Here is a 27,556-nt window from a genome sequence, read left to right as displayed (position 1 = left end):
AGCTGTAGCTCCAATTATATTTTCAAAGATTTCCTGTTACTCTCATATACAAACCCATATATCCTAAGTTCTACTAAGTCACTGTTATCTGGAAACACACTCAGAGGTTTCTCATCCCCATGTTTTTGTCTGTGGTTTTCTCTATACTCCATTTTCATCCATTGAACTACTGTCCCTCTTTTAAAATTTAACTCAAATCACTCTTTCATGAACGTGTTGGTTAAACCACCATTCAGGAACAAAGGAGAACACTGAATCTAAAAGTGAGTATTCTACTAGCTGCTCTAAACTGGATAATGGTCCATCAAACCCAGAAAAGAGAGACGCTGTGCACAGAGGTGACAGGCTAGATGCCACCACCACGTCTGCAGGAGAGCCACAGATGTGAGACCCGGAGTCACCTCACCTAAGAAGAGACTGATAGCCACACTGAAATAGGCAAAACTTCACTGATTCACTGTTTACTCACAATTATTTCATCTTCATTCAACAGATACTCACTAAGCCACTCACGTGAACCTACATACCTGGCACCAGCTTGGGTGCTGGCAGTACAGTGGCAGTAAAGGAAAAGCCTCTGCCCTTCTATTCTGCATTTCTCCTACGTGGGGCAGATGCTTCTGGTCCTTGTACATCTCTCCCCTGACCTGAGCTCAGCACAGCTGTAACGTACAATTGCATCACCATGCCAGCGTGCCACCTCATGGTCCTACCACAGCCCCAATGTGAGTGGATAAAAGGTCCTAGGCTCCCCATCTTCTGATTGGAAAATTCCAGGATACTATTCTCTGGAATGCAGTCGATGCAATGAATCAAGGGATGCCATTTGGTGCTGTGTCCCCGAGAGTTAGAATCCATGGGTCTGCGAACCAAGGGGTGGAATGAATGAACCTCTGTATGATCACTCCCAGGGAACCACTGGCCGACTGTGCTTCCTGCCCCCTTCACTCTAGACCATGTGGGATCCAAAGTCCTTGTTCCTCGGGAAGAATCATTTTCACTAGGGCAGAGTTTCTCAGCCTTGACACTGCTGTCATTTAGGTCTAGATACATCTTTACCGTGGAAGCATGTCCTGTGCACTGAAGGACATTTAGCAGCATCCCTGGTCTCTACCCACTGGGTACCAGCAGCAACCCCTCTCCCAGATAAGACAACACAAAATGTCTCCTGACATTACCAAGTATCCTTCTGAGGCAGGATCATCCCCAGGGGAGAACCACTGCATTAGTGGACGTGGTGAGGGTGGCATGGTAGCTGAAGCTCTGCCTGGTGATTTTGAGGCTCTCATGCTGGCAGATCGGGACGCAAGGACAGGTGTTCCCGGACAGGTGGGATACTCTGCCCCAAGCGTCATGAGGAAAGAGGACTGCTGCTAGAGACTAGGGTGAATGGGAGATGCTGGAAGTCCTGGGGAGAATCCTCAGTAAGACAGCAAAGCAAAGAAGTTTGGGTTTTATCCTCCACGGGGGGTCGCCCAGTGAATGTACCTGAAGGTGAACCCAAGGCAGAGCTGGAAACAGCAGGAGGCCCCAGGTTAGTGGCCTCCAGGTCCAAGTTTCCCCACAACCTACCTCCACATTTACTGCCTTTTTCCAAGTATGCCTCGGAGCTGGGAAGCACTGCTCTGGGTAATGGAGCATGACTGGCACGTGTAAGCATAGGAATAGCCTAAAAAGATGTGTGCTTAAAAAGATGATTTATGGGCTATGAAAAGGATGGAATGGAGAGGAAAAGACACAAAGACATCACTAGAAGGATGATGGAATATCTCCATGAAAGAAGACAAAAGAAAGGCAAATCTGAGACATACTCCTGACTGAGTGAAGGGCTTCGGGGCTGCAGAGTCAAAGGCAGAGGGCGAGTATTTCGGGATGACCCTGGGAGATGGGACAGATGACAGAGGCAGCCAAGCTTGAGTACAAGCCTTCAAAGACTGCTGCCAGGGAGGTCTAGCAAAGATGAGGAGGGCAAGAAGATAGTCTATGAGAATGAAACACCTCTAAGAGGTCGGAAATGTTCTGTGAATATTGACTCAGTATCTCTCCTCGTGTTTTGGGAGCCTTGAGAAAAAGGAGCATCAACTAGGAAGGCTAAAAGGGAAGAGGTGTTCTCGTTGCATAGATTTTAAATAGGACTAGTAGGTGGAAGGCAAATTTCCTGGAGAGAAAAAGGAATCTGTTTGCTTTGAAGTGCATTTATAGAAGCACGGTGGGAAAGGTTAGATTTTCTACATTCAAGGACACGCATGGGGCCTTAGAACCTGCAGTCCATGCACAGAGCCTGTGGAACTGCAGGCACTCAACAAATGTTCATCGCACTGGCCTTGATCTGTGTAAGTGAACGATTTAAAATTTAACTCCGGTAGCTTACATGCAGTATTTTAGTCTGATGTATTTCGCCAGGCCAGGGGCCTGACTAGTTATTAATTGAAATCTCAGTATAATTTTAAGACACAGAGAAATACCAAGTCCAGATTAGCTCTGACAAGAGCCTCCAGATTTCAGCACATGAAAATGCAAGACGGGGTGAAAACACATTCAAGAGAATGGAAGCTAGCCCTGGAGGAAAACGTTTTTCTTTTAAAACAGAAAAATCATATCAACTGCCAGATTTCCAGCCTGGATGAGACAACACAATTAAACACTAGGGCTAAATTAGACTTAGGAAGTACGTGCCAATAAAACTTTTAAAATACACTATTAATTTTATGGCCTCTAAGAAATACTGTCCAAAAGACATGGCATTTTAATGAGCTGGAACAATAAACATTTCTGAAAGGTTTATTTATTTATTTATCACTGAGCTGTAAACTCTTCTTTCTGATTACCCACAACAGAAATGTTCATTCTAAAAACTCCCCTAACTCTCTTATAATGAAGTATCTGAATAAGCTATTGATAAGTTATGCTTCCTTTTTCATTGGAAGGAGAAAAACTGTGCTGTTACAAAGGAAAATAAGTATCAGTAAAGGCAAACTTATTCGTATAGAGATCCTTTCAACAAGGATTTAAATCTCCATTGGTGAGGGTATCATTTGTCTTTGGTGCTGATTATATTAGCATACATATTATGGGATGGAGGTCAGTGGAATTCAGAGGATTAAAACGTTGCTACTTGCAAACCATCCAAAGTTTGAAGTTCAATGGATGTTAATTCTGTATGAGAATATATCCACATTTAATGATAATTATTTATCCCTCATTAGAGGGACATTGTGTATCACTTTTTCCCTTATTCTGGGTTTCTTCCATGTGATCTGGAAGGCATGGCAAGTGGGCTGCTTGGAGGAATAGTAAGAAATGTGCTGCAGAGTCACACGCAGACATACTAGGCAATGTGGACTTCATGCTACAGACAACGAGGAGCCATTCGAAATGAAGCCAAAACAAGATGAAAAGGTTCACGCTGAGTGTGTGTGGGGAAGCAGACCGCTGATTTGCACGGCGTGTCCAGGACGGGCCTCTCTCATGCTCACTGTTGTTCGGGGACACTGGAGCAGACACCTGAGCAAAGCGAAGGAGCGAGCCCTCTGGGGAAGTGTGTGCTCCGGGGAGGGATGCAAACGCAGGGGCCCTCAGGTTGGGCTTTTAAGGAAGCCAGAAGAGCTGGAGGGAGCTTAGAGAGCGGGAGGAACAGGGACTGGGGGACAGGATCATACTGCCCACTGTAAAGACTAGTTTTTCCCTCTGAGTGAGCTGGAAAGCCTCTGGGGGATTTTGGCCTGACAAATGAAAAGACATGCATTTCAAAAAGATAGCTCTGACTGCTGTGTTTATAAAAGACTTTAGAGTAGAGCTATCCAACAGCAATACAAACATTGAGCCACACATGTGATTTTAATTTTTCTAGTAACTGCATTGAAAAAGTAAAAAGGAAAACATACTAATTCTAATAACATATTTTATTTAATCCAGCTTATCCACAATGTTACTGCTTCAACACGTAATCAATGGGAAATCCTGCAAGATATTTTTTCAGTCTCTTTGTGTATTCATTCTTTGATATCCAGTGGATATTTTTTATAACACATCTCAATTCAGATCACCCACATTTGTAATGCTCAACAATGTCTGGTGGCCAGCAGCTACTCTACTGAACTGTACAGTTTTAGAAGATAAAGACTCACCAGGAACACAAGTACTTAGCTACTGAGACAATCCAGAAAAACGGATGCTAGTAGCGTGACCAGGTTGACAGCAGTAGAGGCGGTGGGAAATGGTTGGGTTCTGATGCTATTCTGAAGGTTGGAGCAACAGGACTTGAAGATGGATTGGATGTGTGGTGTGAGACAAAGGGAGCAGGCATGGATGACACCAAAGAGTTTTGGCCTTGGTAATTAAAGTAACAAATTGCTATTTATTAAAATGGAGAAGACTATGGGAGGAGGAGGTTGCGTTTTGAACCAGTTAAGGTTGAGATGCTGATTATAATTCTAAATAGATGTCTCAGACGTATCTTTCTGCATATAGTGTAAAGAATGCCCTGGACAAAGGCAAGACTAGAATCAGAGACTTCTGTCAAGAAGTATCAAGAGAAGGCCAAGGAACAAATGATGAAAAGTTTTAAAACTGTTCAGGCAGTGGGAGTAGAGACACCTGTCATTCAAGAGAAGTATGGGGACCAGAAATGCTGGGGCTGAGTGTGCATGGGTCTGGGTGGTGAGTGAGACAAAGGCATGAAGGGTGATTCTAGGAACAAGGCTTGGATACTGTGGTACATGCTGGTAGTGGACATCAGGATAGGAAAAGGCACATGGAGGAGCAGTGTCTTGGACCAAGAAATTATGGGTTTTTCTTTGGACATGCTTATAGCATCCAAGTAAAGATGGATGGATAAGGCAACCAAGGAAAGATGATCTGATCAACAGCTGAAACTTGGGGAAGAAGCTCAACAGTGAGAAAAGAATCAAATACAGAAAGTTACTAATTAGTAGTAACTGAATACATGGATATGGATGAGAACACACAGGAAGAATTTACCCAGAGGGAAGATGGCTTAAAGCAGGGCCCTGAGGAACACCAATACAGAAGGAACGGGAAAAAAGAAGTAAGTCCCACTAGGAAGACTGAGAAAAGCAGTCAGAGGTAGGAAGAAAATCAAAGCAAACGGCGTCATAGCTGAAAGGAAAGAAAGCGTTTCAAGAAGATGATGTGTATTGTGCACGTGCGGAATCTCCATCAAGCCACGTGGAACTAGTCAGGTCAGCACTGTGTACAGTACACCACGCTAGCTGTTGTCCAAAAAACAATCAATAAGGTCTTTAGAGCAAAGACAGCCCAGCCAGTGAGAGACCGACCAGTAGTCTAATGAAACAGCAAAAGAGTAATGAGCAGACAGACTATAAGCTGTTACCAGGACCCTCTTATACCCAGAGCAAGCATCCCGTGCCCTTGCATTTTACATCCCAGCAAGAATTAACGTCAGGTCTAAAGTCAGTTCGCTCTAAAGGGTAATTTTTCATTTCTTACTTAACCATTAAGTATGATTCAGATGGCTCAGGAGACTCTCTGTAAGTATGGCTCAAGTTTTATCCATTAGAGAAAATGTAATTTTTTAAGCATAAAGTTAGGCATTGAAAAATGAAAGAGGACTGCTGAGAGAGAATCAGTAAGGGAGATGATAGAATCAACAATACACTAAGGACAATTTGGCCAATAATTTTTGAATGCTATTTCTAAAGCTGCATTAAGACAATATTTCCCAAACTGCTTTGCAAAACAGGAATTTTAATGGGTAATTATAATTTAAATGGGTAATATATCAAGAGGAAGTTGATTCTATCATCCAATAAATCTGGTCTACATTTACTAAGTATGGTTAAATAGTTTTCTTTACTGTAAGTATTTTCTAATATGGTAGAATTTATTTTTAAACCCTTAAGAATAAATCTATCATGCATTATTTCCCAAACTTTTAAACATTGTGATCCTCCTACAGAACAATTGTATCAATATCTCATGGAACAAATTACAAGTGTTCTCCAGAATATAGTTTGGGAAATGATGCATTAAAAGTTGTTAAAGTAGCATTGTCAGAAGCAGTTAAATAAGATAAACCTAGCACAACGAATTTGCACACACTGGATACTAAATCTTTGTTAAGCAAATGAATGAAAATTTCTAAGATCTGGACGTGGGATAATTTTCAGTATACTGCAAGAATCAAATATTCAAAATAAATAAATAAAATAGTGAAAACCAGTAAAGGATGATATTGTCAGCTAAAATAACCTCAATTTCAAGGCCCACTGCTGGAAACAATTATTTGACATTTCTTTAAAAAATTATATCTAAATATAAGCACATATAACAACTTCTCTTTAAATAAACAAAAACTGTCATTATAAAGTTGTAATCAAAACTATCTGGAATTATATGGAGGTTAAAGAAAAAAAATACAACACCGTTTTCATCTCCCTCCATCTAATTTTTTTAAAAAAGGTACATGGAATTAAGCTAATGTGAACAAAGGGGAAATCTCAGAAAATATTACCAAAAAACAATCAACATTTAGATGGAAAAGTAGAAGGTTTTTTGTGCCATCACTGTTATGACAGGCCATTAAAGTTGATTTTATAATAAAAGCTTCTCTTTTGAGCTGAGCTGATTCCTTTTCTTCCTACTATGTGCTGCTCTGGGGATCACTGCTGAGCACTAGGATGGAAACCACAAGGTATGAAGCTCAGCAGGGAAGAATCTGGAAGTTTCGCTATACTAGGGATAATGGCTGGTGTAATTCTTAACTAGAATAAAGTTCTTGAGGCAGAGGAGTGGGCAACATTTAATTATTAAATGCAATGTTTGAGTATGTAGATTGCAAAGGGCTTTGAAAACCAGAGATTATAAGATGACAAAATAACAGCTAGTCTTGTGGCAATTGATTATCACCTTCTCATTAAAAAATATATACAAACACATATGTGCATGTATCTATATATATATACACACACACACATACATACACACATATATATACATGAAGTTTTCTTCTTCCTCTGGAAACACAATCTGTAAACAATCCAACCACTTGGCTAACACAACGATCTCCTTTGAAATGGAATCTCATGCACCTCCCAAGAGAATTGTCCCCCCTTCCACCAGACACCTGCCCTAGCCTCCAATTCTGCAGAGGTGTTTAATCAGAGGTTGGGAAGGCCACCCCCTAGAGCAAGACTTGCTGGCAAGCAATTTCTCAGGCCCCAATTAATGGGGAAAAGCAATTCCCTAGAAATAAGAGAAAAGGATTTCCTCATAATTGCTGCTATGAATTTCAGCATATACAATCAGAAGATCCACACTTAAGGGATGTATATGCTATTAAAAAACATGAAAAAAGAACCTTGATATTGATTCTTAAAAGGCTTCAATTATTGAGTTTCAATTGCTTTACTTATATGAGATTTCCCTTAATCTTCTATACAACATTAAAAAGAAAATTCATTTTCTAATGACACTGTTTTACACTTTTACATTCTGCCACTTTTCCTAAGAATCACTCCTTTAAATTTCAAAGGGAGGAATCTCTGTTCAAAGTTCTATGTCTCCCATGCGGTTAGCAGCCTGCTCAGAGGAGATACAGCCTGCAGTGAAGCAGGTAAAAACAATGAAGTAAAGACACCTAGAGACAAAAGCCAAGCCATGGACAGATCAAACTTTAATCAACCTCTCAAAATTAGATTAGTATGTTTTAATGCTCATGGTTCATACCTTTCATTAAACTTTGTGGACAACCCCTGGGCCACACAGTAGGACAGTCTGGTAGGCCTTGATGAGAAGTAATGTTTGGGTTTTTTTGTTTTGATCCAAATGAAGAAAAATAAAACTTGAACATGTTTTAGCAAATATGAGAATGTGCATATGTATTAAAAGACATTCTCTCTTACAAATTGTATTTTCATTAACGTTCCCTCTGTGGGAAGAAAATAAAAAAGAAAACTTCCAATGTAACCACAGAATATCAGTGCTTTATTAGTAGAAATCAAGCTCATGTTCTTGCATAGATAAAATAAGGTAATAATGTTATAATGTAGTGGGAATCAATGAATCACTGTTTCCACTTGTAATCCACTGAACAGCTGTGTTTAAGGGACTATTAGTTACTCATTTCTTTAACAAACATTTCATAAGCAGCTACTACTTGCCAGGAACTGTGAAATGCACAGACAGCTTCTGCTGCCGAAAGAGCTTAGTACCTGGGATGGGACAGAAAGCAAAGTAATGTTGACTTTAATAGTATGATGAGTAACCAGAGAAGGAAAAGATGCTATAGGAACTCCCAGACCTGGGTACCTAGTATGCCTTCAATTCTCCCTTTTTGATATCCATGCCTGAAGGTTGCTCCTTTCCCTAGTTAAACAATGGCCCGATCCACTATTATTCAGTCACAGATGTAATTTATAACTACATAACCACCATAGTAACTATACTTCATTTAGTACCTACAACCATGAAGGTAGGTAAGTGGTGAAGCAGGACTGATACCCCCGCCCCTCAAATAATGCCTCTTCTGTTATACCACAGGGCTTCCTTTAATTAACATGCAGGCATTCACTCTTCTACCCAAAACTTTCATGTACTAGGTATTGGGAAAAACAACAATAAACAAAAAGATAGGTCCCTGTCCCAGAAAGTTGTAATGACAAATTGTGTAAAGTAACATGTACAACGAGAGAATGTCCTAGGTGCATGTGTGTGAGGGAAGGACTCTTTAATTTCCAGGCAGAGGTGAATGTGAACGATGGGGAGGGGTAGGAAGCCCTGGGGTGAGCAGAGGTGAAGCCACCGAAGTGCTGAAAAGGGAGGGAAAGAACCTTGTTTTGAAGAAAAACAGAGAGAGAGTGTGGTAGCTGAAGGAACATGGGGCATCAAGGTTTGTTGTTGTTTGTACATGTTTCCTTTTTTTTAAGTGGATATTCTTAGCTGAGAAGGATCCACCTCTACATGCTTCAGTTTCATCATTTGTAAACTAGTAACAACAAACGATTTACTTCATAGAGTTTTTGTGAGGATTACATCAGTAAACATATGTAAGATGCTCTGACTAGTGCTCATTTAGAGAAAGATCTCAAGGCTAGCTGTAATAATAATCACTATTATTTGTAGTAGGTGTGACAGACACACCCTAAGGTACCCCCAATGAGTCACACTCTTGCATAGGGAGGTGGGAAGAGACTGTGACTTGCTTCTGGCTAAAAGAAAATAAAAAGGGGGGATGGGCTGTCACTCTCTTGATGATGTTATGTTACATAAGGCTCCATCTTGACTGACAGAGGCAGACACATTCTCCTGCTGGCCTTGAAGAAGCAACATATATATATATATATATATATATATATTGTGAATTGCCTATGAAGAGAGGTGACCTCTAAGAGCTGCTGAGGTGTCAACGTTATAGCTGTAAAGAAGTAGATTCCCCAACAATTTGAATAAGGTTGGAAGAGAATCCCAAACTGCCAGTGAGAATGCAGTTGGCCAAGACCCTGATTTCAGCCTGGTAAGACTGAACAGAGAAATCAGCTTAGTTGTGTCAAATCTCCTAATCCATGGAACTGTGAAATTTTATATATATATATATAAAATTATATATATATATATACACACATATACATATACACACACACACACACTATCTTCAGCCACTAAATTTGTGGTAATGTGTTACAGAGCATAAAGAACTTATACAAGGGAAGCGACGAAAACTCATTTGTTTGCTTCTTCTTTGCAGTTAAGAGAGAAAATCATCTATCGATGGTTGTGTTTGTGTGTGTGCACGTGTATGTTTGTGTCTATCTGTGTACTGGGGATAGGAGGAAAAATATAAAACTCCAGGCAGGAAGTGGAGGGTAATAGCTCAGTGGTAGAGAGCATGCTTAGCATGCACGAGGTCCTGGGTTCAATCTCCAGTACCTCCATTAAAAGTAAATGAATAAATTATAAAAAAATATTCTAGCTAGCATTATCAAAGAAGATGGATTATAAAGAAAGAATAGAGTGTAATCTCCATGAGGGCAGGGATTTGCATTCCGTGACAAAGGAGGTACCCAATATTGTTGAATAAAATACTTTTTTGTGGTTTAGCTGTATCACTGTTTGAAGCATCTATGTAACCCTGGCCAGTCTTTTGATGATCCAAAAGATACTTTTGTTAGGATGTATAAATAACTGATTTTACAGGGAACATCAGATAGTAGGAAATACTTTTAGTTACTGTTTCTGGTGTAACGTAACACAGAGGAAAAAAAGCAGACGGATTTTAGCTTTCACCTAGGGGGTTATCAACACCACAGTTGAGTCACTGAGACACAACATTCCAAAGTATGAATAATGAATATTTTCAAATTAAGTCAATCAGTTGGCAAAAAACAGAAAATGGAAGAAATACTCCAGTAGGATTTAAATTTTATGGGTATCATGGTTCCTTGAATATCCTCTAATACATAAAAAACAAACAAACAAACAAAAAACAAAAACCAACAACCAGAAAACAAGCTTCTAATATGTGCAAAAATACTCCCTGACACTCTCCTTAGGTACGTAACCCAGCATGTCACAGTGGAAAGAGGGATGGATTTAAATTTAGAAAACAGGTTCAATTATTTTTTCAATAAAACTAGGAAAAACAAACAAACAAAAAACAACAAAAAACACAGTTAGAAAACTGGGCTACTGTTTCTAGTTCTGCATTTTCATAGCTGTCTGAAGAGGCTCCAATTTCTTGACAGCTTCTGGTCTCTGTTTCATTATCAAATGGGAAAAGCAAACATACTTGCAAAGCTATTTATTACATGAATTAGAAATAACAAATGTAAAAATTCCAACATACTACCTAGTGAAAAGTGAACTTTTAAAAGATTAATATATTATGTATAATAATCACCATCATCATTTATTTATTTATAAATCAGCCCCTTAGCCTAGGGCAGTGTCAGTCCTACTGCCCAGGCCACAGCTGGCTGGCCCAGAGATCAGAGTCAGAGACAAAGCTGACACAGAGAGACATTCTATGACTTGAGATAATCAATCACTTCCTCCCTGTTCCAGGGAAAGAGATAAGGTCTGAAATACTGTAAGAGGTAACTGTGAGAGGAACAAAGACATCCCAGAGTCATAAAGCAAAAGAACAGAGAGGTCTATGCATTTAACTCCTTCCTCCTCCCCTGTAATTACTTAAAGTCCCCCTCCCCACTCCTCTGCCGCCCCCAGCAGGTCTCTATTTCTTGCAATACAAGCAAGGCCAAGTGAATACAACTAGAGAGTATTACACTGAGTAATCTATTAAACATTTTCCACTTTGAAGAGGGGGTACAGTTCATTGGAGAAAGAAATTCCATTCCCAAAGAAAGCCAAAGAGCATGAAAAAAAGTTGGACTGCAACGCAAATTCACAACAAGCCAGCAGCTCAACTAGCAGCACATTGTAAGGGCAGAGTTTCATAAAGATAAGGCTTGAAAGCCACCTTTAAATTTTCATAGCAAAATGCCAAACACGCCACCTAAATCAAACTGACACCAAGTACCTCGATGGAAATCCTAAGACACACAGCTCTCCTTCTGTTAGTAACAGGGAATGCCTGTCGGTTGCCTGATATTTCAATTACTTCTGTCACAGACAGTGACATGCCTAACCTTCCCTCTTTTACTTCCTCATTTCCCCAAATACATTCTATGAGAGGAATCCAGTTAGATGTTCCGGGGGAAATAAAAAGTTTTATGACCAATTAACGTTGAGAAACATTGTTTATGCAAAGTTCAACAGTTTTCTTCATGACAGAGCACTGGGGCCTTTAGAGTGCCAGTGAGGGCAGCCTTTCTCCAACCTCTCACAGCTCAGAGCACTGCTCCCCATAGAATACTCTGTGGGGGTGACCCTGTGCCAACTGCACTCACTATAGGGAAGGGTGCCTTACAGTAGCTGAAGTCCAGCATGTCAGAGAATTACAGAGCCAGGCTCTCCTTTATTACTCCATCTCTCAATTGACACATCTTTAAAATTCCACTTCAACGAACTATCCACCCGTCGTCAAAGGCCAGAATAAAAAAATGGCCTTTGTGAACCACGTCCTCGTCATTCTTACAAAACTGCCATTGAAACATTATTCAAATGCTGTCTGTACATATAAACCAATTACTGTCTTTAAAAAAAAATGAAGTCTGTGTGACTTCCCGTGTTTGTATTCAGCCCCAGAGGACGGACACCGTGAACTGCTTCATTGGGAAGCAGGAGTAACATGAAATAAAGTAAAACACTGAGACCTCACTTGACCTTCATGTCCATCGTCCTGAGTCACCGACTGCTTGGGGTGTGCTGGGGGAAGGGAGAGAGGGGCCTTCTGCCAAATGGAAGAGCCCTTCACCTTCACTCAAGCTCACTGTACTTCAAGCTGTGCACACAACTTGATTCCAGGTGACTTTACCAATTTCAACTAAACTAGTCACCACAAAATGGGAAAGGGGCTTGAAAAGGTTCCTACCAAGAAATGAATTCAACATAAATAAGCAAATTTAAGCAAAGAGAAATAGAGCAGAGCGGACATGGGTCCTTCTGGTCTAAGTTCATCATGAGCCACATAGAAAGAAGGACCAGGATGAGGAGGATGGCAGAGGCTGGAGGGAGGGGTGACGGGGAGACACCATGGTTCTAGAGAATATCACCAACTCAGGAAATGAACTGTGGTCTAAAGCTGAGTTAGGGAAAACTTGGACGGAATAAAAAGGATGCTTGCTTCTCAAAGGAAATATGGGAGCAATAATTGGCTTGTTTTAGAGTTAGAACTAACCATATGTCCTTAGGCAAGTTACTGTAACCATATGAAACTCATTTACAAGGTCTATAAAATGAAGTGATTAAAATACAAGATCTCTAATGTTTCTTCCAGACCCAATGTTCTATGACATAGGGAAAGAGAAGTGGGAAAAAATGACAGTGATCTCTAAGATCAAGTCCAAAGAAGTGCCTGTTAGTGAAAACAGGGTAAAACAAAGGAAGGAAGGAAGTAGGAGCTGACAAGCTTAATGAGCGGCGTGATTCCACGAGCTTGTGGCCACCTGCTCTGAAGGCAATCTGAATCCTTAAAGGTGGCTGTCTTAAACCATGTGAACCGACACTGATGAGATACAAAGGATGAGAGAGAGAGAGAGAGTGCGTGTGTGTGTGTATGTGTGTGTGTGCAGAGTGCTACCACTGAAGAACTGAGTGAGAGACAAGGATGATGTCTAGGGGAAAAGCTTTCTGAAAATAAGATATGCCACTTGAAGTGTGTACGTTGAAGGGGTTCACATTTCTGAGGACATTTCTGGCCTTTAGAAGGCAGAGTAGAAAGATTCAGAGGCTCAGTAATGGGCACAGAGTCACACAATGAAGCGCCCTGCACCCCACAGGCCTTACAAATGACTCGAAGGACATGCGTGCAAGGAAAGTACCCTCTATGATGGTCCATGGCTAGACCATTTTTTTTTTTTGGCATGGGTTTTGATATCTATTGAGTCTCCTTTCTAGGAAAGCACCCAACATGTACCTAGAGAGAATCCTGCAACTTGCTGTGTTCAGGACTTTTATGAAAGTTGTTCATGGAAAATTGTATCACTGAAGTTAACTCCAAACTTCCACTGACAGCCTACTGAGTATCAGTCTCTAACTTCAGCCATGGCAATCACACTCATTCTACATGTATGTGCATTATTCTGCTCCCCAGCACGCCTTCCCAGATGCTCATGCCTGCCCATTTACATATTGGAACATGTAAGGATTTATTAATGATAATAATTTCTGCCTATTCCTCTTGTATACTGTAATTACAATATATAATTTATAGATCTAAAAATACATGTGTAGGAAAGTTATCTTTTCTATGATTTTTGTTTTAAGACCGTAAGAGGGCTTTACAAAATATGCATTTTAAAACAGGGTCATTGTTTCTTAGAACTTTACATCGATGGTTTTAAACATTTTGCATTCACAATGCCTTTTCTATATTTGATGAAACCTATGGATGAAACTACGGATCAAAACTCCGTGGCAGGCTGCTCATCTCCCAGCATCCATTCTGTCCTTACATCACTGCAAAGTTATAAACACCTCCTCTGAGTCTGAGCAGCATTAGAGATGACATCTCCTGGACTCCTGCAGTTAGAAATAGCCAGGGGACTAAATTCTCAACAAAGGAACATGATCAAAGACAACATGTGTATCTTGTATGTCACTTCTGTAAGCTTGCCCTCCACAATCCTTGAGCTAGAACACGGATGTGCTGGCTTAGACCACTGGGAACAAGCCACTCTCCAGGGCAGAACTGGCCAAACCCCATGGGCCAACTCTCTACTTGTGTGAGAGCGAAAACCTGCCATTCTGTTTACACTGCCCTTTTCTGGAACTCTCGGATACAGTAACATAGCCTCTACCTTGACTAACACAGCCTGGAAATAAACAAATGAACAGACAAAAGCATGGAGGTGCACACCCACACAAACACATACAAATGTAAAATAATGCACACAATTATAGGCCTAAGAGACCCCTGAAGCGTTTCTTGATGCTCTGAACCAAAAAATCTGTAGTTGTTTGGGGAGCTCAGATGCCTCCTAGGAAAACTAGCTTAGAAAACAAATCAGATGAGCATTCGTTGTGGAAAAGTCACAAGAAAACTCATTTTGTCACCTGGCATTGCAATCGACAGGTGAAAAAGGAAAGCATTCTGAAATATGAAAGCACATTCAATGATTGGCTCTTTGCCCAATAACCTAAAATTTTTCCACAAGCAAGTAATCTTAACGTCAAGCTTGCTTAGGTGTGTCAGTGTAAATACCAGGAGCAACAATGATTTAAACTTTAAAACTATAATACACAACTCTTCTTGAAATGAAAGAAATCACTAACTTAACATCCACATTCTCTTTCTCTCATTAATAAAGGGTGAATTACTAAAGTGAACATCTTGCAATAAGCATATGAAACAGAAAACAAAAAGCCCAAACCATACCTTATGATTAACAACTATGAACAAATACACTTTAAGAAGGAAAATGAGAATTTCAGAAATATTATAGCAACCGTAGAGGCAATGACAGTTCTCAAATTTTTCCAAAGGAACATTATCTAATTTCCCTTAAATTCTGTATCTCATCTTAGCAATCAAATAATAATGCCTAAAGAATACTCTAATGTCCATAAACAAGAAACTGCAGGAGTACGTGAAACTAGTTAACTTCATATAGTGTGAAAATGTAAGAAAACAAAGACTGCGTATTTTATGACTGAGCCACTGTTTTTCCAGCAACTACAGGGATGGATAGAATTTTAATCTTTTTGACAGAGGTTCTGTATTGCTGAACAATATACAAGTGACTAGACCAAAACTGTGAGACTATGGGGGCCTGGAGAGGAATTTTTAGGGAAGCAATACCATAAAAATGCAGTACAGCTTCTGCAAGGGATAACCACAGACCCTCCCCATCCCGACCCAAACACAGAGTGATCTAATCACACCATATGCTCTCACCCATGGGACACATATGACCTACATGCAAACAATCAAGTCAACCACCACATTTTATTCAAATGATAAAAAGGAGGAATGGCTTTTAAAATTCCAAGCTGTTTAAAAATCAGTTACCAGTGACACAATTCATTATTGTAATAACTGAAAAATGTTTCCATCTAATTAAATAATAACCATATAGTGACAAGTGAACAATCAGTCATTCGGGAGTTCAGATAGTCCATGATACGGTTCTTACCTCATAAGCAGGAGCCAAATGCAGTTAGATAAATATTACACACAATTAGGGCAGGGGAGCCAAGCTAAATTTTGACAGAAAATCATGTATATTTTGAAAGCCAGTTTGAGGCATATGGCATAAAATCGTATCAAAAAATTAAATGGGAAGAATATTCACCTAATTTGCATACAAAGACCAAAAAAAAAAAAAAAGGAGCGAACGTGAATGCCATTAGAAATTAGAAATTTAAAAAAAATCAATTTCCCAAAAAGGAATAGAGAAATTATGGCAATAAAATAAATTCAAACACCAGTTTACAAAATAAGATGGAATTTAGTTAATTTAGGAATCAAGAAAAACCATGATATCTACATTGATTTTAAAATTGATTCTAAAATTAGATGACAAAAATGCTCTCTTGGGCTAAAATATAGGACACAAAATAGAAAATTTAAATGAAACAATAAATCTGGAAAAATGAAAAAAGAACATTCTAGAACAATATTAGAGAAATAAGGCAATGATATGCATAAGACTTTTATAAATAAATTTATTTTACCATAAATTTTTATAAACATTCTATTAAATAAAGGCTTGATAAATTTTTTTTCTAAAAACAATCAACCAAACAAAACTTCCTAAACATTCAATTAAAAAATAGAATCGAAAGCATCACATGGTCAGGTAAATTGAAAACCTATACCTTTCATTATATGGTTAAAGGCAATAATTTGATGCATAAACCTCTCATGTTTGAGTAAAAAAAAGAAAAAATGTTATTAAAATTTTCACCAATACATCTATAGCTATATAAGTGAGAATTCTAAATTCGATATTTAAATCAAGGTATTCAATCAAAAATAAGATATTTAATCAAAAATTCAAGGAGAATTCATATTGGTTGGGATCAGTATTATTTAAAAAGATAACAGAGGTATATGTCCTTAATAAGATAAAGAGGGAGAGTCTACTTTTTGGGTCTTTGAATATATATTCAGAAGCTCACAGGCATCCCTCTCCAAGTTAATTATGAACAACTCTCTCGAGTCAAGACATTCCAACTGTGGACCCATGTGGACCCAATTTTTTAATCTGAAACTAATGCTAATTACATTTTCCTAGCAGATGTTACTGAGTTACCAATGAAACAAGGTATAACAAGAAGGGGACAAATAACACACTCTGTCCAGATCAAAAGCCATGACTCAGCTCTTAAGACACACCTGCCAACCTCATGACACTGAAGCGAGGGGTGGTGGGTGGTGGGAGTGGAGGGGACCAGGGAGTGGCGGTGAGAAGACGGAGCAAGAGAATTCTCATCACACGTGTGATTGAACAGACTGGCTATTACAGAGCCAAATTATGGAAAGAAAAGTAAGTGTTTCAAAAAAATTTTTACAACTTTTTATTGAAGTGTAACATACAGAGAAATTGAATAAATGACAAGCATATAGCTTGATCCATTTTCTCAAACTGAACACTTTCATGTTATCAGCATCCAGTTTAAGAAACAGAATAGTAATAGTGCTCGGAAGTGCTACCTTCCAGGTACTAATCCGCATGGATAACACAATATCGCAGATTAGCTGCATTTGTTGTGACCTTTATGGAGATCGATGACACAGCACATATACTTTTGTATTGGGCATGTATGCTCAGCATGCTTGTGAGATTCATCTATACTGTTTTAAGCAGAGATAGCTCATCCATTCTCACTGTGGTAAATTCAAACGCTGGAATACTACACAGCCATTTATCCATTCTGCTGTTCGTGGGTATCTCAGGAGTTCTCTAGGTTCTGAATCTTTCTAGCTCTTGAAACAATATGGCCAAAAACATTTTTGTTCATGTCTTTTGGTAAACATGTATGATTCCACTGGGTATAAAAATGGGAATGTAAATGCTGGGTCAACTTTAAATGCTGGGTCAACAATAAACACTGTCAGACTATTTTGTTAAATGCAGACGTACACTCCCATCAAAGCAAGAGTTCTATGCACTTCACTTCCTTGCCAACATTTGCTATTGTCTATATACATGTATTTTTAATTTTCATGTTTGTTTGCTTATGATGCTAGCCATCTTCCTGGGTGTGTAGTGGTATTTCATCATGGTTTCATCTGCGTTTACTTCATGACTAACAAAGCTGAGGATCTTTGTGTGTGTTTATTGGCCATTTTTATATCATATTTTTTAAGTGCTAGATGATGTTTTTCCCCTAAATCTATAAAAATTATTAGCATTAACAGATATATTTAGCAAAATTGTTAGATCACAATCCATAGAAATAAATTTCATCACTAGATGCCAGCACCAAATAGAAAATGAAACTTTAGAAAGATATAATAGCATGAGCAATACTTCAGAACAAATAAATCCAAATGAAAGATGTGTGAGACAGACTCTCTACACCACTGTTTCTCCACCTCTTAGCCTTGGGAGATTTGTCCCCCAAGGGACATTTAGCAGTATCTAGAGAATATTTTTAATTGTTAGGACCAGAGGTATGGGATCCTACTGGCATCTGGTGGGTAGAGATCTATATGCTATCAAACATTCTAAAGTGCACAGGACCGCCCTCCCCAAGCCCACCCCCCCCCTCCCCCAAGAGAACATGATCCAATTCAGCATATCATTAGTGCTGAGGTTAACAAACCCTGCTGTACACTGAAGACTACAAAACATTTTAAAAATTAAAGAATATTTAAGTAAATGGGGGGAGTAGGGTATACAATGTTTTATAGATTGGAAGACTTTACCAAGGTAGATGTCAGAAAGGCATGAGGAAATTCTTCAGGGGTGACAAATATGCCCATTATCTTAACTGTGGTAGTGGTTTCATGGATGAATATGTCAAAATTTATCAATTTGTACATATTCAATATGTGCAGTTTATGTCAATTATACTTCAATAGAACTGTTAACATTTTTTAATTCTCAAAAAAATGCAATTTTCAAAAACTGAATTTAAGAGAGATTCTACATCTACAAAAAACCGAATCTGTAATTCAAAATTTCCCACAAAGAGATCTCCAAGCTTAGATAACTTCATAAGGGAATTTTTCCTAACATTAAAAAAAAAATCCTATACAAATTTTCCCATCAAATAGGGTATTTACTAAATAATTTTAAAAGGCCAGTATTACTTTTACTGGCAAAATCTGACAAAGACATTATCAGAAAGGAATTATTACAAACCAAATTCCCCCTCAATCATAAATGTAAACATCCTAAGCACAGTATTAGCAAATTGCATTTTGTTTATTCTAGGAATACAAAGTTTGTTTAAAATCTGAAAAGCAATTTGTTATTTATTACTTTAATATAATAAAGGAAAAATCTCCTTAACAGACACAGAAAATATCATTTGTGATTAAAACTCAGAAAACTAGGAAAAGAATGAGACTTCCTTAATACAATAAAAAAAAACTTTCTATTAAAAACAATCTGCATTAAACTTCTTGCATAAAGGTAAAACCATAAAATCTTTATCCCTGAGACTGATGGCAGCTAACACCATTTCTACTCGACACTATACTGAAGACATTATCCAGTACAATGACAAAACAAAGAATTTGAAAAGAATAAGTAAAACTGTAATTAGTATAGAAAATACAATTGTATATTCAGAGAATCCAGAAGAAACTATATACTTTAGAACAGTAAGTGACATATATTCACTAGGAAAAATCGACATACAAAAATTTACAGTGAAAAATCTGCAGATATGGAGGAACAAAACTATTGAAAGATGTACAGGATCTTTCCTAAGGAAACTATCAAACATTATTGAGAGAAGTTAGAAAAGGCCTAAATCAATGGAAAGACAAGCTATTATTCACTGATTAGAAGATTCAATGTGCTAAAAGCTTCAATTCTTCCCTAAATTCATCTATATATTAGATGCATTCCCTAATCAAAATCCATGTACTTTTATGAAAATTGATACTATTATTCCAAAATTTCTATGAAAATACAAAGGGCCTCTGGTAGGCAAGGTAAAAAAAAAGTTGGTGGACAACCTCTATCAGATATTAAGCTACCAAAAATCAAATTAAGATGATCTGGGGAAAAGAATAGACAAAAAGACCAACATAAAAGAATAGTTCTAGAACAGAAGCAAACATATCTGGTCACTTAGGTTTGACAAAGGTGGCATTACAGTGCAATGGGAGAAAAATGCCTTCTTAGTAAACTACCTTTGGCAAAATGGATACCATTTAAACAAATCAAACAACCTGTATCTCATACCACACTCATATTCAGCCCCAGGTGATTTGTAGATCTGAATCTAAAGATATCAAACATAAGGATGTTTCTCGTCATCACACAAAAGGCTTAACATATTAATAAAAATCAACAAATTGGGGTGCATTAAAATGAAGAACTTCTTTTCATCAAACAACACCACTTAGAGAATCAAAGGACAAGCCACAATGTGAGAGAAGAAACCAGCAAGAACTGTCACAAATCAAGGAGGAAAAGACAACTAAAGTGGATTCAAGGCTTTGAACTGGTAATTCACCAAAGGGGATATCCAAATATCCAAACACAAAATATTGCTCAACCTCATCAGACATCACAGAGATGCAAATTAAAACTACAATATAAAATTATAAGCATTGACAATTTCCAGTCCTGGTAAGGATGTGGAATAGCCTGAATGTCCACATACTCCTGGCAGAATAGGGGTAACCACTTTGGGAAGCTGTTAAGACTACTTTAAAAAGCTGAATGTATGCCAAGTCTATGATCCAGCAGTTAGACCCATAGGCACACACTCCAAGGATTTCTGTACTTAGGCAAACCAAAAATCACAGATACAAAAGTGTTCAGAGTGGTACCACCCAAGATAGCCCAAACTGAAAACCCAAATGTCCAGGAGGAGAATCAATAAGGAAATCATGATGAAATCACTCAGTGGAATACCACACAGCAACGAGGATAAACTGACTACTGTCACACACAACAAAATGTATGATATCACAAACACGATGTTTAGCTTAAAAAAACGGAGTACACACTGAAGGACTTCATTTACATAAAGTTCAGAAACAGATAAAATCAGCTGATGGTAACAAAGTCAGGATAGTGAGTTCCTCTGAATGTTTGCCTCAAAGGGGGCAATGCAGAGTTCTGAAATGCTTTTTTCTAAAAATCTGTATGCCATTTTAAGGATGCGTTCCCTTTTCAAAAATTCATAAAACTACACAAATATCAGATGGACACTTATCTGTCTGCATGGTACGCTTCAGTAAAAAATTTACATAAAAGTAAAGTAATTATGTTCTCCTTCCATTACTCCATTTTAAGAAATAGCTGATCTACAGAACAGCAAGATAAATATGGCAGCTGAGAAAAACCTAGCACTGACAAACTAGAAACGGCCAAGGTAAATTCAGGGTCTGGCTTAAAATAATGCAGGTTTAACATTTTCTGCAATTATCTGTAGGTTGGCATATGTTTAAAAACAGAGTGAAATCTTGATTTTGCTGCTGAATATGGTTCCTTTTACAGAAATTAAAGGCTTATAGTGGTTCATTGACCACATTATTAAATTTAAATAAAATTGTCAAACACATTTGATGTAAGGAAAGTTTTTTTCAGTTAAAATAACTGCAGCATATCTTTTGAAAACAGATTTGTGTAAAGTTGGTGGGGTGGTATTCCAATACTTTTTCTGCCCCAATGAAATACTCTTAATTGATGCTAAAAACACAATAAATATTAGCTTTATTATTACTATACAGTTATTTTGTCTTTTGCAACATTATGTATGCTTATGTATTTTAAGATATCCAGAAGGCAAAAATATTCATTATTTCTTAAGAATCAAATGTATATTGATATATTGAACTATATCAATATAATAACTATCTTTAAGCTATTAAACATATCAAATAATATCTGAGCATCAATAAGAGCTTATTCAATCCCACTTGACAGATTTCTTCTAGTTTCCTTCTTTTCCTTTCAATGGAATCTCTGAATAGATAAAACATCAGATGAATAAATGAGAACACAGAACACAAAAAGCAACATTCTGGAAACAATCCCAAGAGGAGATTAAAGAAAATGGGGAAACTGAAACACCTGAAGCACTTCCTCACCCCTCCATGAATGCATCCATTCTTTCTTTCACTCACCATTTATCTCTATGTCCAAGACACCAGATTTAAACAATCAAAACTGTAGCACTGAGACATCAATTACTGAAATCAAATCTGTAAACATTTGATACAAAATTACCCCAGGCAAGAAAAATAAACGAAACATCCATTCTAAGATTGATTATCACCTCTAAACTCACACATCAATGGCACACTTCTGGTTTTAGAACTTATCACACTACTTTCAAAGGTTGTGCATCTGATTCGTCTAGCTGGTACAGTCCTTGAGTACAGCCATCTCCTCATTAATTTTATCCCTGTTGCTTACCAAAAACAGGATACTTAGAAACAGGCTCAGTATCTATGAGTTGCAAAATGCAATTGTATTGTGACCATTGGAAATCTGATATAAATTAATTATCCCATTCTCCAGAGCAAATATAAACAAACTCCTCAAAATTATGGAAAATAATGATAAATTGGGTACAATCAAAAGTCTCCTTGGATGAAAAAGTACTTTAAACAATTACTACAGGAAATTAATATAGGTATTAAAAATGGAAACTGTCGAGCTGTCTGTGCTGTTTTTCAGATAACCTATACTTTAATACGACCCTCTCTTTACAAGCTTCTGTAATATAAAAGAGCTTAGCAAAACTGCAACTCTTCTCTTTGAAGTCTGAATGTGAAATAGAATGTGAGATGACAGGAAGAATATAAAGCAGTTTGGGGGGTACTTTTACTCATAGAAAATATGAGTAAAAAAACCTCATAAGATATTAATTTAAATTTCATCAAAAAATACTTATCGAGTGCCTACTACATAGTACATATCAAAATATTGTGCACTATTAATATGCCATTTTTTAGAAAAAGGATAGCTTATTTAATAAATGACAATTCAACTGAGAAAAACAATTTGAACCAATATTTATTACCACCTATAAAAGTTACATTACAACCTAAAGGTAATGGAGTTTTACTTTCAGATTGGTGGTGTGAGGAACTCCGTGAATCTGTCCCCAGTGAAACAACTATAACGGGGGAAGTTATTCCTTAAAAAATACGACTACGTAAAGTTTCTGGAATTTGTCCTAAGGGAATATAGCAAGTGAAGAAAGAGTTATTCAAAAAAAAAAAAAAAAACCTACTAAATCTGAGTAACCACAGCAAGAGTCTGTGTCAATTAAGCCCCAACCACTCCCTCCATCCACGAGGTTCCTGTGATGGAAGCTCCTCCCCAGGTGGTTGTGGCCGAGTAGAGAGGGGTCCCTCTCTCTCAGCTCCCAGTAGAGGAAGGCAGTAACTCAGTGGGAGGGGCAGGCCAACAGCGTTTCTCATCCCTCCCATCCCCGAGGGGCAGTGGCAAGTACAGCCTAGAGGTCAGGGGCTCCTCTCCTTCGCCAGCGATCACTCTAGGGCGGTGGCTCTGCCCCAGGTGCGGCAGGCCAGGGACACTGGGGCCTTGAATATCCTCACTTAGGCCCATCAGAAGGGTGGAGGTTCCATTCCAGCAGAGGCAAGATGAGAAGACCAGACATGACCACCGCCACCAATCTCTGCTACTAAAGCAGCAGTGTCATTCCTGTCCCCAGCTCTGAAGCAGTGGCTCCAGATTTTTGCCAGGCCAAGAGGGAGTTGATAAGAACAGAGATCTTCTAAGGTCTCCCCACAAAAGCTGGTATTACTAAAAACACAGCGCAGGAAAGTTCAAGCTGAAGGGTACTCTTGAAACAAACAGATATTTTGCTGGTGAGCAATTAAGAGACTGGTAGCTCTCTGACAGCAACAAGCTAAACCACAGGTCAACTAATTTATCAGAGAGAACTGGGGAAAGAGATAGGTAAAAAGTGCCCTCCTAGACTTCAAACAAACCTCAAAAACTAGCCTCAAAAAACATCCCTACAAAGGAGTTCCAATTTAATTGGATCAGACTGTGGATGAATTTATGCCCCAGGGTATTGTTAAAAACAATAAAGCAATTAGGCAGCAATTAATGAGTCCAAGGGCTGAGTGTGATACCAAATGAGACTGTAAAATCCTTGAGCACTGTCTTTATATCCACCACTAGTTTTATACCCATTGCTTCCACTTAGAAAGAGTCTCACAATGTTTATGAATGGCAAATGTAATTTTATTGTGACCACTGAAAACCTAATATAAATTGATTCCCCTATTCCCCAGAGCAAATATAGACAATCCCTCAAAATTACAATAAATAATGATAAAAGAAAGTTACCATCAAGAGAAATATTCTCCTTCTTTAAGGAAAAAAAAAATACTTTCAACACTTACTAGATTTAGCATAGGTATTTATAATGGTTTAACAGAGAGATCAGGGAAAGGAACAAAGAACTCCAGCGGGACTGTGATCAGGGCCAAGCTGTGTCCTTTGAGAAGCAACATCAGAGGCTTCACACCGCAGGAAAAATCAATTTCACTAAAATAATCCAGCCAAGTCTCTAATCAAATTAACAAGAAACAACAACAAAACAATCCCTGGAGAAGAGCTGGGAGTGTAATCAGTATATAGATGCTGCAAGTTATAACCCGAAATGTCCAGAGAGGGAGAGGAAGAGGGGGAAGGGAGAGAGGGAAGGGGAGAAATGGGAGGCAGAAGAAGGGGGAGGGGGCCATCAACGTAGAGGAAAGCGTGACCCATAGGCTGGAAAACAATCAGGCCAGAAAACTGCTTGTGAGAGAGTCCCTGATGTTGGATTTAATACAAAAAGGCTTCAAAGCAGCCATTATAACTACCTTTAAATAATTAAACAAGACCGTGTTTAAATTGAAGAAGGCATGATGACTATGTTTCATCTAATAGAGAATATCAAGAAAGAGATAATGACTATGAAAATGAACCAACTGAAAATTCTAGATTGAAAAGTAAAATAACTAAAATGAAAATTTCACTAGAGGAGCTCAACAGTAAATGTGAACTGGCAGAAGAACGAATCAGCAAATGTGAAGCTGAAGACAGAGCAATAGAGATTATGTTATGCTGAAGAACACAGAGAAAAAAGAATGAAAAAAATGAACAGAGCCTCAGTGAAACGTGAGGTGCAATCAAGTGTACCAATGAACAGATAACATGCAGAACAGATAAACAAGATTATACTGTGTAGCACAGGGAAATACATACAAGATCTTGTGGTAGCTCACAGTGAAAAAAAATGTGACAACGAATATATGTATGTTCATGTATAATAGAAAAATTGTGCTCTACACTGGAATTTGACACAACATTGTAAAATGACTATAATTCAATAAAAAATGTTAAAAAAAAAAAGAGAGGAAAGAGAAGGGAGCAGAAAAATAGTGAAAGAAATACTGGCCAAAACTTCCCAAACTTAATGAAAAACATTAATCTACAAATCAAAGAAGCTCAACATACTTTAAGTAGGATAAATGTGAAGAGAGCCATACCCACAGAAATCACAGTAAAAATGGTGCTTATTTCAAGACTTTCTCTGGCTTGCAAGAGAAAAAAGACATTATGTACAAGGGAACCATAAGAATATTAACATGGGATTTCTCATCAATCCAAAAATAAAATGAAGGAAAAAATCCATTTACAATAACATTAAAAATAATAAAATGGTAAGGGATAAATTTAACAAAAGAAATACAAAACTTATGCTCTGAAAACTAAAAACCATAGCTGAAAGAAATCAAAGAAGATCCAAATAAATGGAAAGAAATTCCAAGTTATGGATCAGAGGACTTAATACTGTTAAGTGGGCAATATTCTCAGAAGTGATCTACAGATTTAAGACAATTCCTGTCAAAATCACAGCTGGCTTCTTTACAGAAATTGAGGCTGATGCTAAATTCATTTGGAAATTCCAGAATAGACAAAACAAACTTGAAAAAGAAAAAAAAATTGCAGGACTCACACTTCTACAAATCTAAATGGAAAAAAAATCTAAATATAAAAAGTATTAGAATACTTTGGGGGATAGTAGTATAGTACTGATGTAGGCAAAATATGCTTAAGCTAGACATGAAACCCGGCCTATAAAGGAAAACTCAAAATTTCTATAGAGTTACTAACTAATAATTTAATTTATAGATGTTTGGAGGAAAGGAGAAAAATCCCCCAAACTGCTCTGTCACAACAGCATCTAATCATATATTATGCTGACCCAGCTCCCTCCTTCCAGTTTGCTTGTGCACATGACCCTACTGGGACCACTCGTGAACTCATTACGACCTGCTGGCCACTCATCTCTTTATTTGCACCCAGGCCCTTGTCCCCCTTCTTCCATCACTCCCTTCCTTGTCAAGTTTAGATTTTCTGGCTCGTCACGTTCATATGATTCTTGTCCTTCTTGCCATTTGGATACGCCCATATGACAAAAGCCTAACTTGTGGTGGACCTCCCCATTCTATAGTCAGCATCTTTGGACAAATCAACTCTTTAAAGCAGACAGGTTTGATAATTAAGTCACCAACTCCAGGCCACCTGTCACTCTCCAGCTAACCTAACCTGCTGCTCGCAGTGAACTCACTTTCTCACTCTTCAGTGACTATTTCAACCCCATTCACCTCAAGCTTTTTACCTTTCTCTCAATCCGAACCTACCCATCACTACCAGTCCATGATTTTAACTTCTATCTTTCTAGCGGGGGAAAAACTGGCAATCAGAAAAGAAACCCTTAGACTTTGTATTACCAAACTTCACACCCATCTTCTTCCCCCACTTTCTTTCTCCTCTCAGCTTTCCTGAAATGGTGCTGTTTCCTTTCTAAGGAACATCTCTCCACTGGTACTTTGATGACGACCTTATCCACCCCTGCCTTTTAAGGGATCATTATTGGAAGCAACCAAGTTCCATTTTTATCTTGATTATTTAACTGCTCCTTCTCAAAGAGTCCTCTATCCCTTTGGCAGTAAACATACTAAATCCTCCCCAACATGAAAAAAATCAATCAAACAAAATCCACCTTTCTCCTTAAGTTACACTGTTCGAGTTAACTTTATGACTATTCACCCTTCATAACAAATTTCTTAACAGATATGTCTGTCTGTATTTTTTCTCCCTTCTTATTTAGCTCAATCCTTATCTTACTCCACTATGACTTTCTTCACTATTGACTAAATGAAATGGTTCTAAAAAGTACACTAATGAGAAAGAATTAAAATGATCATTGTTAGTAAGTGATATGATTATCTGGAAAACTCAAGAGCTTGAAATGAAAAACAATTAAAGATGATCAAAAATTGAGTAAGACCCCCCCACTTAAAATAACAATTTTAAAAAGAAAACAATGGCCTTAATGTACTCAAGAAATTCTAAGATTTCTGCTTCACACCATTATCCTCTTTACATGGAGGGGAAAATGAACGAATCCACCCAAATCCTCTCCTTCCATTCTTTTCCAAGCCACTCCTAACTGGTTTCTCCTCCCTGTCATGCCTCCGAATTGTTCTTGTCAAGATCACCAGTGAGCTGCATATGTGAAATCTGATGATGAACGAACTCTCCATCTTCATCTGTTCAATATGGAAGTATTAAAACAAAGCACTCGCTCCTTCTTAAATATTAACTCCCTTGATTTCAGTGATAAAACGCTTGGTCTTCTTCTACCTCACTTCATTGGCTATTACTTTTCAGTCTTATTTGCAAGCTTAATCTCTTTCACTCAGTCCCTAAGATTTGGAAATCTCAAGCCTAAATCCTGGGCCCACTTCTCGTTCTATTCTATAGCACAGATCATTTATATCCATGGT

General features: G+C 38.1%; 1 protein-coding gene and 1 long non-coding RNA gene across 3 annotated transcripts in view; one reads left to right on the top strand and one right to left on the bottom strand.

Annotated features, from left to right (window-relative positions):
* ASXL3 (ASXL transcriptional regulator 3) overlaps positions 1 to 27,556 on the bottom strand; it is a 160,491-nt gene that overhangs the window by 21,723 nt on the left and 111,212 nt on the right. The window lies entirely within an intron of this gene.
* The window catches only part of LOC141574909 (uncharacterized), a 34,313-nt gene continuing 23,394 nt past the window's right edge, over positions 16,638 to 27,556 (top strand). The window contains exon 1 of the long non-coding RNA XR_012502041.1: positions 16,638 to 17,087. This is a non-coding gene — a long non-coding RNA (uncharacterized LOC141574909). The remainder of the gene's footprint in view (positions 17,088 to 27,556) is intronic.

This window comes from Camelus bactrianus, chromosome 24 (assembly GCF_048773025.1).
Source record: "Camelus bactrianus isolate YW-2024 breed Bactrian camel chromosome 24, ASM4877302v1, whole genome shotgun sequence".
Taxonomy (NCBI): domain Eukaryota; kingdom Metazoa; phylum Chordata; class Mammalia; order Artiodactyla; family Camelidae; genus Camelus; species Camelus bactrianus.
Note: the sequence above shows the minus strand (reverse complement) of the source record. Positions and strands in the feature narration are given on the sequence as shown.